The sequence below is a fragment of the Dipodomys merriami genome, unplaced genomic scaffold (genome assembly GCF_024711535.1).
Source record: "Dipodomys merriami isolate MVZ:Mamm:240054 unplaced genomic scaffold, mDipMer1.0.p SCAF_31, whole genome shotgun sequence".
NCBI lineage: Eukaryota > Metazoa > Chordata > Mammalia > Rodentia > Heteromyidae > Dipodomys > Dipodomys merriami.
In genome coordinates, this window is record NW_027204604.1 from 12,363,271 (window position 1) to 12,374,283 (window position 11,013).

Sequence of the window (11,013 nt, forward strand, 5' to 3'; positions counted from 1 at the left end):
TTTCAAGGGGCGGGAGGAGCGGGGGAAGCCAGATCAGAAATAGGCCTCAGTTTCTAAGGCCTGTCCCACAGATGAGGCCTGACCCAGCTTCCAGGACCAGGACCACAGACAGTTCTAGTTTCTTCTCCTAGGTCAGTCTATCTAAATACCATGTTGTATTGTGCGTCTAGGCTCCTACAACTGCCCCAAGCATAGATGCCGAGCCCCTTGAAGACAAGATTACTCATTATTCTTGTGTCCAGCCAGAGAAGAATTCAGGCAAGGCATGAAACACAGTGAAAGTGATAGTTAAGATGAGTAGGAAAAGAATATACTTTCAATAGACTGAAAGCTTGTCAGGTGAGATGACAGCATGAGCCTTTGGGATTTGAGTGTTTATTGAGATTAGCATGAGAAATTCCCAGCCTACAGGACTGAGGTTGCTGTGGAGGCCTTGAGCCTACTATGTGAGCCCCAAAGGGTCTGGTTCAAGGGCCTGCATCTCAGTTTTGGTCAATTAAAGGTCTATTGTCTTGGCACTGTTCATTGTCAATCCACTTTAGTGTGAAACGAAGCCTTTCCTTAATCCTTAGGTGCATAGGGACTAAAAAGCATCCTCTGACCTCCGCGGGCTATTCAGATCTTTTAACCATTTTTATTGTTATTATACGGCCATTGTAGAAAGGGGGTACAGTTACATATGTCGGATAATGAACACATTTCTTTTTGGACAGTGTCACCTCTTTCCTCCCTCTCGCCCAGTTTTTCCCTCGGCTGTTCTGATCCTAGCTGAGGCTGATGGGCTGCGAGTCTCTAAGACAGACAGCCTGGGACCTCTACCTCCCGCCATCACAGCTGTCTCTCCACTGCTTCACATTTTTACCTGTAGGGACGAAGTCAGGGCCTGGAAGAATCCTCCATTTTGTTTCTGTCGCTTAATTGCTGTCACTAATATCTAACTGCTGCCTGTGGTCCCACTCCCCCGGCTGCTCCTAGCTCCTGGAACCTGTGTATAAAGGAATGAAGCCACTGCCCTGCTCTGTGGCCCTCAACATACAACTCCCCACCCCTCACCCTGTCTCCATATGTCTGCCTGCCTTAGACTCAGCCTGGGCCTCCTCCTATTCTCGCCTCAAAGAGCTCATTTTTGGGCCTGGGCATTGTTCCTTCACTTTTTAGCTCAAGGGAAGTTAGTGTTTTACCACTTAAGCCACAGCTCCACTTCTGATTTTTTTCTGATTAGCCTTAGAGTCTCATGGACCTCCCTGCCAAGGCTGGCTTTGAACGATGATCCTCAGATTTCAGCCTCCTCAGTGGCTGGGATTACAGGCATGAGCCACTGAGGCCTAGCTTTTAAAATAGCATCTTTATCTACCTGTATCTACCTCTGCCCTAGGCCTCCTGCTGGCCTCCAGCTGTGCAAACCAACCACCAGCTCACTGTAGATATGCCTGCCTCCCGTGCCCACCCCTCCCACACGTGCTTGCACTAGGACCTCAGGGGGCTCCTGGCTCTTCCTCTTCTCTTGCCCCTTCCATTGAACACATCTTTAAGTTTGCTGCTTTCCCCATAGTAACTGTCTTGAGTCTGCTGCCTTCTCTCCATCTCTAACCCACCAACCTGTACACAGCACCCAATCTCCCGCCTGAACCTGGTTAATAACTATGCATAACCACTATGGTGTCACATGCCTATAATCTCAGCTGCTTGGGAAGCTGAGGCAGGATGATCCCTTAAGTCTGGAAATTCAGAACAAGAACCTAGCTCAAAAAGGTTACAATTAGCCAAGCACTGGTGACTCATGCTTATAATCCTAGCCACTAGGAAGGCTGAGATCTGAGGATTGTGGTTTGAAGCCAGCTTAGACAAACAGAACTTCAAAACTCTATCTCTGGGGGCTGGGAAGGTGGCTCAGTGGTAGAGCGCTTGCCTTGCATGCCTGAGGCTCTGGGTTCGATTCCTTAGCACCACATAAGCAAAAAGAAAAAAGCCAGAAGTGGTGCTATGGCTCAAGTGGAAGAGCGCTAGCCTTGAGCTGAAGAGCTGAGGGACAGCGCCCAGGCCCAGAGTTCAGGCACCACGACCGGACTACCCCCACCTTCCCCCGCCAAAAAAAAAAAAAAAAAAACACAAAAAAACAAAACTCTATCTCTGATTAACCAGCAAAAAGCCAGAAGTGGAAGTGTGGCTCAAGCGGTAGAGGCCCAGGCTTCAGTGAAAAAGCTAAGAAAGCTTGAGGCTCTGAGTTCAAGCCCCAGTACTGGCGCATACATATACAAAAGAGAGAAAATTGCAATTAAAAATAGCCATTCTTACTTTGGCCTCTTCCACTTGCTTCCTTCTATGTCTGTTTTCTACTGGGAAGTAAGACGCATTCCAAAACATCAATCCTCTCCTGTGCCACTATTTAAGGGGTCAGGAGTGTCTGATTACACGAGGGTTAAGACCCCTCTTTGTTGACAAGGACCCAGACCCTGCCTCTCTCCACCCACCTCCTGCTTCTCTCCCTTAGCGCAATCTACTATAGCCACACTGCTCTGCCTACTTGCTTCTCCTTTTTCTCTGGGACTTTATATTCTCTCCCTCGGCCATTTCCCCTCTTCTTGGCATGCCTGACTCCCTCAGATTCTAGCCTCCTTGGAGATACCTCCCTGGCCAGCCAAACTGCAGCACGTGTTTTTCTTCATTGGACCAGCTCAGCCTGATACTTGGCCTCTTACAGGGGCCCAGAAATTCCCTGGGAGAAGGGATGTGGGCTGGCTCCAGTGACTCTAGTGAGCTCTTTTTCCCCTTTATAAACCACCAAGGATTCAGCTATCTCCTCCCTTTAAAAAATTCTCCATGCTGCTCACACCAACAACACAGCGTGGCCTTTCTCCCCTTTACCTCTTCCAAACTAGTCTCAGAACTGGACAAAGTTGGCTACCAGCTTCCTAGCTGCCCCTTTGCATTTCTAGGTTTAAACACTGGGCATTGCAGGGAAAGAGAGGACAGTGGAAAATAACCACAGAGAAAGCTGCAATCCTGAGACGGAGTGAGTTCCTCGGGCCGTGGTCCTCGGTCTATAGTTAGCCTCTGACTTCCTCTCCTGGCAAGAAGCACACCAGTTATCTAGGACAGACCTGGTTTCAACCCTTCCATTGTGTGCCTGCGCCGCGTGATTTTCTCCGGCGCGCTCTCGCTCTCCTTCCTTCTCCCCTCTCTGGTCCCCAGGAGGAAGCTGTCCTTTCTCAAACAACCCCCACGCTCAGTGTGGAAAGAGCTAAGTCTGGCTCTTACTTTGTTCTACCACATAAAATCTGCAAGACTTTGTGCCAATCGCCACGTGCTCCAAGCTTTCGTTTTCCCCATCTGTAAGAGAGAAAAGTCGACACCTCCTTCTACGATTTGGCAGGAGTGCCTGCATTGTACCTGTCCATCACTTGGTACCCATTTCTCTACTCTTCCTTCTCAGGGTCGAGAAAGAACGTGATAGTGTTTTCTAGCCCCAAGCCCCCAATAACCTCCAGGACTGCGGGGGATAATATAAGGCTTAAACCAAACCTGAGTTGGTAGGGATGCTGGACTCTGTTCTCCGGGTTCTGCGGTGGCCTGGGAGGAGAGCCAGGTCCTGTCTGTAGGTGGGGAGTACCATCTCCATGAGGAAGAGGTGCTCTTGGAAAAGCAAACTCTTTATTGAAAACAGAAGCTTGGAAGACTGGCCTTAGGCAGGTAAGAGATGGTTGACTCTTAGGCTCCAGCTAGGAGCAGGAATCCATCCCAGATTTATGGCTTCCTCAATGTGGTATCAGGGCAGAGGGCCGCTTGGAGGCTGGCTCTCCACAAGTACTTCCTGCCCATCATCCGAGACTCCCCCACCCCTCAAGTCATATTGGAATGTTCTGAGCTATGTTCAACGTTGCTAAGCCAGTGTGGAAAGGGCTGAGTCTGACTCCCATCCAAGGAACAGCAGTGACCCAAGGCCACATTGGTGACAGTTCCTTACAAGAGCACATCCGGGCCACAAAATCTATCCTGCCCTCCATGTGGAACTCGTAGTCAAGTGCCTACCTGGAGTTCATTTCCATTCAGGTCATCTCACCTCCTCCAGGCCCTGATTAGCAGGAGAAAGATTGTTGCCAGGCCCATGGCCTGCATTCTCTTGGGCTGTTGGGACAAAGTCTGGTGATTAGACTTGAAGGCAGGTAGTAGCAGAGAGACTAGGAGATGTCTCTGCTCTCTGCTCCTTGCTGTCAGCGGAGAAAGCAATCTCTGTATGAGTTTCCTGTGGCTACTGTAACACGTCATGAATTTTGGGAGGCTTCAAGCATTACTGACTAGTATATTACAGTTCCAGAGTTCAGAAGTCTTAGATGAGGTCTAGGAGGATAACATGAAGTTGTCAACAGGTCTGTGTTCCTTCAAGAAGCTCCAGATGTAATCGCTTACCTGGCCACATTCACTGCTTAGAAGCCACCTGTGTACAGGCTGGAGATGTGGTTCAGTGGAAGAGGGCTTTGAGGCTCTTGGTTTAATCCCAGCACTGGAGCAGATGCAAGAAGAGGGAGAAGCAGATGGGGGAAAAAATGGAGAGACAAAGAGGAGAAGGCGTTCCCTGTATTCTATGGTTTATTAATCCTTCCTCCACCTTCAAAGCACCTCTCTCTGACCTCTGTTCCACCAGCACCTCCCCTTTTCTGTGTTCAACATAGAAACCTTTGTGGGGCTGGGAAGGTGGCTCAGTGGTAGAGTGCTTGCCTCGCATGCATGAGGCCCTGGGTTCCATTCCTCAGTACCACATAAACAGAAACAAGACGGAAGTGGCTCAAGTGGTAGAGCACTAGCCTTGAGCTGAAGAGCTGAGTGAGGGACAGCGCCCAGAGTTCAGCCCCCATGACCAACAAAACAAAAAACAAAAATGAAACAGAAAGCAACAACAACCTTACATTTGCTTCCCCAAAAGTCAAGCTAACTTCCTTATTTGAGATTCTTAGACATGTTGCCCAATTCTCTTTTGCTACGTAAGGAACATATTCACGATACTGGGGACTAAGACATGGGAACCAATGTTATGTCTGTCACAATCTCTTTATTGTACAAATATTCTCCTCCACACGCATTTTCTGGGCTCTAGAGAAAACATGTTACTATCCCATCCCACCCCACCCCACCTCAATGTACCCCACCCCAACTCCCTTCCCTTCCCATCCCATCCCATTCTAGCTCATCATATTCTTTCCCACCCTATCCTGTCATCCCTCCCCTCCTCTCTCCTTTCTCTTCCTCCTCTCCCTTTTCTTCCCCTCCCCTTCCTTTCTTTCCTTTTCCTTTCCTTCCCTGCCCTGCCCTCCCCTCCTCTCCTCTCCTCTCCTTCCCTCTCCATTTTAAGAATATCTAAGGATGAAAGAGAGGCTTCAGAGTTCTTGCTGTTACCTGATTCACCTCTTGGCTATGGCAAAAGTCCTCCATATCCTCCTTCCAAGTGCTCCTAACTTCAGTGCTTAGTTGAGGAGTCGCAAAATCGTCTTGCCTGTAGAAGGTGGTAATCGCACAGCAGAGCCAGGTCAGGGGTGGTGCAGGAAAGCAAAGACACTTTACTGGGGCTGAAGGTTTTCCGTATAGAATGCCTGCAAAGCAAGTACAAGGCCCTGAGTTCAAACCTCAAGGGCACTGGGGAAAAAAGTCACTTCAATTAAGCCAGGTGCCCTGGCATGGGTGAGAATGCTGACCCAGCTTCTCAGTCGGCAAGTCTCCACCCTGCCTTCTCTTCAATCTGCTCCCCACATGCGCCAGCAGGCCCAGCAAACCCGGACCCCCAGAGGAGTCCACCTGGGTATGGCTTCCCCACCTGTCCCTGGAATCCACCCTGCCTGTGAACCAACAAATCAATTTCACTTTGGCTGAGGAAACTCACACCAGCTGTCTTCATGGATTTTCTGGAAAACAACAATAACAACAACAACAACCAGGGTTCACAGGATCCTCTGAGGAAGCCACATGGCTTCCTTTACCCAAGCAAACGTGGTGACCATTGAGGACACTTTGCCATGAATAAGCCTCACCCAACATGCTAGACACGAAGGAAAACAGCAAACCAACAGTCATCCAAAACCATGGTCCCCAAAATAGTCAGCCTGGAGTGTGTCCTAGATACTTGGACTCCCTCACAAAAGCAGTGTGATGCCCGAGTCTGCCATTTCTGGAGTCTGAGGATGTATGTGAAGCAAGTGGTAGCATTGCTGTTTCCCATCCTAAATAAATGTGCCTAGTGTACACAAATGCATCTTGGCTTGGATTTCTTTCTTTCTTTTGTGGCAGGTCCTGGGGCTTGAACTCAGGGCCTGGGCACTGTCCCTTAGCTTTTTTCATTCAAGGCTGATACTCTACCACTTGAACCACAGCCACACTTCTGGCTTTTTTTCCCCCCTGATTAATTGGAGATAAGTCTTAGGAACTTTCCTGCCTGGGCTGACTTTGAATTGCCTCCTGCTTAGTGGTGATTGCAGGAGTGAGCCATCACTGCCTGGACTGATTGACTTCTTAATAGCTCGGATTCTGCTGTTCTATTGGAGCTCCACCAGCTTGCACAAGATGTGAGAAAAATTACCTCTTCTACAAATATGAAAAAAATGTCCTGCAGACAAATTGAGATAATCTTCCCATTTCTGTAGGGAATCAGGTTTGTGGAAGATGAGAAGGGACTTCTGTCCCGTGGGAGGAGGTTGAATCTGTTCATAAACAGGAAGGATTCTAGCTTCACCCTGTGTGTGCAGTAATGCATGAAGTGCTAATGTAAATCCAATACGGAGCCAACTTTATTAAAACAATTTAACACACAACATTGCTCCTTTCAAACTCATTATTTGTAAGTATTTTAAACCCCAGAAAATAAACTTTAGTTCCCTTTGGGCCATCTAAGCCCATTGCCTTTTATTGTTTTTCTTTATGTTCTGGTTTACCAAGAACATTTTTGGTCTAAGACAAAATCATACTACTTTTCCCCTTGATTAAAAAAAAATCAATTGTTTTTCAGACATATCTCCCTATTGTTATAGATTTTTTAATCTTTCTCAAAAAAAGTCAGAAAAGTCTATGAAACTCATGTCTCCAAAATTAACCAGCAAAACGCTGCAAGTGGAGGTGTGACTCAAGTGGCAGAGCACCAGTCTTGAAGAAGCTAAGCAGGAGTGGGAGGCCATGAATTCAAGCCCAGTACTGGCACACAAAAAAGTTAGTATATACATGAACATAACCAAAAGGCTTTTGTACAAGCTCTTCAAACTGTTTCTGTTGTTTATGCTTCACTGTGTTAAACAATAGAAAAGATGTATATAGATAGATAGATATACACACACATATATACACACACACTTATGTATACACATTGTGTGTGTGTGTATGTGTGTGTGTGTGTGTGTGTGCCAGTTCTGGGGCTTGAACTCAGGGACTGTGTGTTGTCCTTCTACCACTTGAGTCATAGCACCACTTCTGGATTTTTCTGAGTAATCTATTGGAGATAAAAGTCTATGGCCTTTCCTGCCTGGGCTGGCTTTGAACCACCATCCTCAGATCTCAGCCGCCTGAGTAGCTAGGATTGCAGATATGAGCTACCAGCGCCTAGAAAGGCTATTTTAAAATCATGTTTATTTCTCAAGGACCCAATAATACTGATTAGTCATCCAATCCAAATTCTTATTAATATAAGGGTTTAAATTTCAATAAAGATTTAGAAATTAAAGTCTCAGGTAATACATTGTCAGAGTGATGATTTTTTTTTTGTCGGTCATAGGGCTTGAACTCTGGGCCTGAATGCTGTCCCTCAGCTCTTCAGCTCAAGGCGAGCACTCTACCACTTGAGCCACCGCACCACTTCCAGTTTTCTGAGTGGTTTATTGGAGATATGAATCTCATGGACTTCCCTGTCCAGACTGGCTTTGAACCAGATCTCAGTCTCAGATCCTCAGATCTCAGCCTCCTAAGTAGCTAGGATTACAGGCATGAGCCACTGGCATCTAGCTAAGTCAGAGTGATTTTTAGCATTAGAAAAAGTAATTTCTTTTAGTCTTATGTATGTATGTGTGTGCTAGTTCTGGGGCTTGAATTCAGAAGCTTTCTTCAGGCTTTCTTGCTCATGGCTGGTGCTCTATCACTTGATCTATGCCTCTAGTTCAGCTCTCTGGTTAGTCATTCTAGAGATGAAGCCACATGGACTTTTCTGCCCAGTGTGGCTTCAAATTTCAGTCCTCCACATCACAGTCTCCTAAATAGCTAGGATTACAGGCAAGAGCCACAGGTGTCCGGCAAAAGTAATACCTTTTAGTAAAGATAATTGGTTATGATCATTAAGTTAGTACTTTATTTTGTAATTTCATAACCTAAATAAATCAATGTTAGTTATTTTCCTACCAGCAAAAATAATGGAAGGGGCTGGGTGCCAATGGGTCATGCCTGAAATCCTAGGTACTCAGGAGGCTGAGATCTGAGGATCCCATTTCAAAGCCAGCCTGGGCAGGAAAGTCTATGTGCCTCTTACTTCCAACTAACCACCAGAAAACCCGAGTGGCACAGTGGCTCAAGTGGGAGAGGTGCTCTTAGGTGATTTGGCAGGGACAGCCTGCCCCCGTGCCAGGAGGATAGGGGAAGTTGGGCAGGATTGGCAGAGAGAGAGAAGGACAAGCCAAGAGAGCGAAGAAAGGCTGAACACACAGAACCTCTGGCCTTTTACCACTGCATTGGCAGAAATTGTCCAACATCATGTGGGCTGGAGGTTTGCTCTCGCTCTCTCTCAATAAACCCTCTTCCCCTGACCCACGTGCGAGTTTCCTTTCAGCCACCCTTACAGAAACCAACCACAAATTCTCTAGAAAATGCTGCTCTTGGTTTGTGACCTACAGATTTCTGGCCTTATAGGTTGCAAATAATGCCACTTCCTGGCAAGCCAGGAGTATTAGCAAATATGGGAATCTGAGAGAAAGTAGCTCCGAGAAGAATTTCATATAATTACTTGGCACACACAAGCGCCAGTGTTGAGGGTGCTTCTGACAAAGTCTCCAGACATATACTCCCTGGGGCCCCTACTTCACCTGGCGCTAGTTCGGAAACAGCAATGTGCCAATCCACAGCTCTTTTCGAATAGAAGTAAATGCTGGTGAAATCAAATAAAATAGCTTAATAAGAGAATTGTTAAGCAACTTACACACTTTAAAGTAAGATTTTTCCCATAAGAAAGGAAAGACAATATTGCTTTCAGCTTTGCTTCGGACTACAGACCACTACAAGATGCGGGTTGAGGAGGGGGGTGCAGGATCCTGCGGATCCCGCTCCCCCAGTAAGCAGGTTAGCTTGATAGGTTCTGGACTCTGAAACAATGAGCTTTGACTTTCCCCTATGAATTTGCAGTCCTGACAACATCGATTTGGTACCTGGTTTTTGCCAGGCTGCTGAGTGAGAAATGTGTGGTCACAGTGAACTTGCTAGAACACAGTGGTTTACACAATCCAGGCAGTCTTGCTCATTTTTTCCCTTCTTAACATCTGCGTTTGCATTTGGCAAGCCATTCTTTCTGAATTCTGACTCCTTTTCGCTTTCCACAATTTGTATTCTTTTTTTTTTCTTTTTTCTTTTTCTTTTGCCAGTCCTGAGGCTTGAACTCAGGGCCTAGGCACTGTCCCTGAGCTTAAGGCTGGCACTCTACCACTTGAGCCACAGTGTCACTTCTGGCTTTTTCTGTAAGTGGTACTGAGGAATCAGACTCAGGGCTTCATGCATGCTAGGCAACAACTCTACCACTAAGCCACCTTCCCAATCTGAAATTTATATTCTTTACTATTGTGTGTTTGCCTGTACCAGGGCTTGAACTCTGTGCTCTGACCTCTCGATTAGGCTTTTTCTCCTCCAGGCTGGTGCTCTATCCATTAAGCCACACTCCCATCTCCAGTTTTCTACTGGTTAAGTATAAATAAGACTTTCACAGGTTACCTGGGGCTGGCTTCAAATCACTATCCTCAGATCTCAGTCTCCTGAGTAGCTAAGATTACAGGTGTGAACCGCCAGTGCCTGGCCCACAATTGTTTTCTTGTTTAAATGTTTCTGCTTCCCCTTGAATGTTTTCGTAAGTACCTATTACACATTAGAAACTGGCATGGACAGAGGCTGAAATCTGACCCGGTCCTACCTTATTGACCCTGTAGTCTGGCTAATGACGCAGATGTTAGTAAACTGCCACGTCCGTGTATACTTGCGCTGGGCTATAATGGCACTCTCCATGGGCTGTTCTTCCTTGAGATGAGACACCTTCAAGCTTCAATCAGAAGTGCCGTGGACCAGCTGTGTCAAGCTGTCTCTGAGGGAAGACATAGGAGATTTAGGAAAACACACACACACACCCCTTAAAGAAAGCTAGGACCAAGTAGGATGTCAGCACCCAGAAATCTGAGGGACTGAAGCAGCCCAGGTTCTGGTTTAACATATTTATTTATTTATACAGTTGTGGGGTTTTTTTAATAAGGCAAGGAAGGGACAGATTAAGATATTTATAACAAGTTGCATTCAGCAGGCATGGTTAGCTTTGGCAATACAGGAAACAGAAGGCCTGTGGTTAGAGACAGCTGAGCTCAATGTCGACTTTAAAGGCGGAGATGAGGAAAACATCCTCTTTTTATGCCTCGTGGCTGATCAGCTCTTGCCACTTCAGGCCATGGGCAGGGGTGACAAGGCTCAGGACTGCTGCCCCAAGAGCTCATGACTGCTCCCAGCACAGAGAGATGGGGATAAACTGGTCAAAGAAGGGCCAAAGAAGCTAGGTGGCGTCTCTGGGCAGCTTGCCTTGATGCATGCTCTGAGCAGGCATGCTGGCTAGAGACTGTTCCCAGCTGCTGTTTGGTGGTTTGTGTACCAAACAGCCTAGGAAGATAGAAACAGTACTTCTGAGAAAAAGACAGCCTGTGTGCCGTCCAGAGTAATAGAGATAACGTCTCCCTCCAGCGTAGGCAAAGCCTTTGTGGCAAAAGGCCTTGGTTCTGCAGGTCCAACATCACTCCTATGGCACCTAGGCTC

The 11,013-nt window shown here is 47.0% G+C and overlaps 1 long non-coding RNA gene across 3 annotated transcripts; it reads right to left on the reverse strand.

Moving 5' to 3' along the window:
* Positions 1-446: 446 nt before the first annotated feature.
* Positions 447-10,372, reverse strand: LOC138841164 (uncharacterized). 3 transcript variants are annotated; one of them, XR_011376336.1, is made up of 5 exons: positions 10,133-10,372; positions 5,392-5,585; positions 4,408-4,501; positions 4,030-4,125; positions 447-3,570 (listed from the first exon to the last, which is right to left on the reverse strand). It is a non-coding gene; the product is annotated as an uncharacterized lncRNA (long non-coding RNA). The 3 variants fall into 3 exon arrangements; XR_011376337.1 differs by having other exon boundaries at positions 447-3,330; positions 3,523-4,125; XR_011376335.1 differs by having other exon boundaries at positions 447-4,125.
* Positions 10,373-11,013: the final 641 nt, after the last annotated feature.